This window comes from Citrus sinensis, chromosome 1, assembly GCF_022201045.2.
Source record: "Citrus sinensis cultivar Valencia sweet orange chromosome 1, DVS_A1.0, whole genome shotgun sequence".
In the NCBI taxonomy this organism is placed as follows: domain Eukaryota; kingdom Viridiplantae; phylum Streptophyta; class Magnoliopsida; order Sapindales; family Rutaceae; genus Citrus; species Citrus sinensis.
Genome location: NC_068556.1, coordinates 20,033,016 through 20,036,522, shown reverse-complemented (window position 1 = coordinate 20,036,522; position 3,507 = coordinate 20,033,016). Strand labels below are relative to the sequence as shown.

At 36.4% G+C, this 3,507-nt stretch overlaps 1 pseudogene; it reads right to left on the bottom strand.

Moving 5' to 3' along the window:
- Nucleotides 1-839: 839 nt before the first annotated feature.
- LOC127898945 (DNA repair protein XRCC4-like) lies at nucleotides 840-3,507 on the bottom strand (annotated as a pseudogene).

The following is a 3,507-nucleotide window of genomic DNA, read 5'->3' as shown; positions in this document are numbered from 1 at the left end:
TGCAGATTTTTGACAAGAAAAGTTTCTACTTTGAGGAAAGTGTTGCAAAGGCAGAACTGATGGATGCCATTAAGAGACTTAAGAAATCTGGATAAAGTTTTGCAGTGAAAAAAACTATCTAAGATGTATCAAAAGTGGAGTCCCCTCCCTGCTCATGTTGTCAAGGCTCAAGTAGATGCAGCCATTAGATGTAATGAGAATATAGCAGATTTGGGAGCTGTAGTCAGGGACTCAGACAACAAGATCATAGTTGCTGCAATTCAACAAATTCAAGTTGGTGGAGATGTTAAATATTCGGCAGTGGAAGCTATAAAACGGGGTTTTCAGACGGCCATAAATACAGAGTTTCAATCTAAAGCCGTAGAAACTAACTGTCAGAATGTTTCAAGCTTAGTAAACAACAAACAGGGTAGAAAATAAAAAATTTTATGGATAATTTCAGAAATTCAAAGTAACAACAAAGATTTTCAACATGTAAAATATCAGTGCATCTTTGAATTCTGTATTGTTTATGCCCACTCTTTAGCTAAATTTGCTTCAGGACACAATAGTCTTGTTGTATGGCTGGACTCTACCAGCAAAAATCAAATGTTTTTAGTTTTCATTGATGTGAATTAATGAAAGGCTTACTTTATAAAAAAAAAAACAAGTTAAATGACTCAATCCTAAGCTTGCTCACGCATCTTATTAGTCTGAGTGATTCCACTAGTTGAAGTCAATGCTTCACTGGAAGTAGGTATTCCAAATTTCTAATTTTGAGTATACAACTCACTGAATAATTGAAGACAGACAAAAGTTGAGCAATTATATGCCGTAGATCTGCTTTCTAAGCACCAAGCTGAAAAAGGGACTTAAAGTCCTTTTGCTGCATTTACTTATTGGGAATGAAGAAAAATCTGTATCCCTCTACACAACTCAGCACATTCATTACATGACTTACATTATAAGTAAGAAAAAGGAGAGGTTAGCATTCACTGCTCAAATCTAAATTTAATTACTTGGATGCTATTTGCGTGAAATCCTCTTTCTACCACGAGCCCTACTAGCTGGAACACCTATTGAAGTGCTTGTAATATCCTTTGCAGGTTCTTCCTCACTCTTGTCATCATCAGTGCCTTCATCAAAACTCTCAGTTTCGTCTGTAGACTCTTCCTCTTCTTGTTGCAAATCCCCCATGACTGCCTGTTTTGAAAGCTTGTCTTGAAGCTCTCTGAGTTTTGATTTCTTTGAATTCAACACACCAAGGAACTAGAAGCAGGAAAAAACTTGAAGTCAGTCTTACATACCAAAAGAGTAGAAATTTGATGATCCCCAGATCCTATTCATCCTTTAATAACTTGCATGCCCAGAGTTCAAAAGATCATGAAATTACAACTATGACTAAATGGATCTTCTGGAAACATCAACTATGGGAAATCTCAACCATACATATAAGAATTCAGCATTCATACATTTTCATTGGGAAAACTGAATTCGAAAGAGCAGCTTCATCAGAAACATCTGATGACGTCCCTAGTTTTAAAGTTTTATTCTTTTGGTCTTTGTCTTGGATCTCCTGTTACAGAGCAATATTACCAGTGTTATTTATTCACGCACCTTTGCATAGATTGCTGATTCAAACTCCAGTTTCTCATTCTTAAATCTCTCACTTTGTGCTAAACATTTCTCAGCCTCCACTTTCAGTCACTCAAATGATTGAGTTTTTGTGACAACTTCATCCTATAAGCAAAAGTGATAAAACATGAAGGTGTTATAAGCTGACAGACAATTTGATTGCCAAACTAATTGATATAGGCATTTCATCTGCATCTATCAATCCAAAGAAACAACAAGGATAATAGAACAAAATGTTCAATGTCATTTACAGCCAAACATTTATACCATGTGTATATAATTTAGTGGTGAAAGGCTTCTTCACCTAATCCAATATAGCTCATTGGTACAGAAAATTCTATAAAGAAAATGAACAAGCCTGGCAGGACCATTTCATTTGAGTTATAAAGAATGGAGCCGAAGCAGCCAGGCTAGGGCTTCTTCAAACTTGGCCATTAGTATTGCAGCTGATTTAAAATTTTCCAGAATAAGACATGTTGCTACAATCACTTAGCTAAAAGTATAAAATAAGATTCCTCAAGTAGCCAAAACCGATTCAAACTCACATACTGTGTATGTGAAAATTGAAAAATGTCTCAGCTTAATCCATAATGAATAAAAATCATTATAGATGATTCTAACAACCACTAGGACAGCCAACAGACTACGAAGCAGCAATTCGTTGCTGATAAGAAACAAAAGTTGAAGTTAATCAACATGTTTGAATTACATTCCTTGTAACCACTACTCGCTCTTCCAACCTAAAGTCCAGACCACCTACAGAGAAAGTGAACTTCTAAGGATGTAAATGTCTATCACGGAAACTATATTTAGCATTGTCCTCATGAAACAAAATACAAAGAACCTCAGGTCAATGTACAACCATTGATAGTTTTGAATCAAACATCAAGAGACATAAATCCATTCTATTGAATATAAAAGAACCCAGTATAGGCAGATCCCAAGCCTTTTCTTTCATTGCCCTTTAAACATTACTTACAACACGTACCAAGTCATTGAAATCTAACGAACATTACATGCACATCTAATAAAGTAAAATTGTTTCAACTAACAATCTTCAAAATTTCAGCCAACAAAAAAGGCAAAAGAATCTTACACTGAGCCTAATGTTTGCATCCATAAGAAAGTCCAAAATTCCTGCAGGAACCTTCTTGCTATTAGGTGCCGGTCCGCATTTCCACCGCCATTCAAGCTTAGTCCCTTCCTTCTCAAATGTCCATGACAGCTGCAATACATCACAATCACATACATACCCACATAATTTTAAATTTCACCTTTTTTCCAATTTAAATTTCGATAAACTAACTTAAATTTTAAAAAATAATAACAAAAACTTACTCTTTTACATCCATCAGCAGCATCAGTAAAACCGTAAACACAACCAGGCTGCTGAAACCCTAAATAGCGCTCGGCCAATTTGATGTATTCGGTCACCGGCTGGTCCCACAGCGCCGCCCTATCTTTCACCTGCTCCTCAGACGCTGTCGAAAAGACGAAAACACTGTTACTTTGAGACACACCCAAAAAAGAAAAAAAGAAGAAGACAAATTTGAATTAAAATTTGTTACAGGTTTTAATTTATAATACCGTTGCAGAGCCAAGCGTTGAGACCGTCGGTGATGGAGAGATCGAAGTGGCTCTGAAACCACGTTCCTTTGACGAAAATGGGGTCGGTGGCGTGGGGAATCTCCAGCTTTAGACATGTTTGTCTAGTCTCCATTTTTTCGGAGCTCCTTCCTCGAGAAGCCCCAGGTGCAAGTGCAGAAATCTTCCCGCCTTTTCAAGTTGCGTGTCTAGGACTTTTTGCACGCATTTTTATAGATCCTATGAATAAATATTAGGATATGACCATGCCTATGAAAATTGAAAATGAATAATTATTGACATTTTATT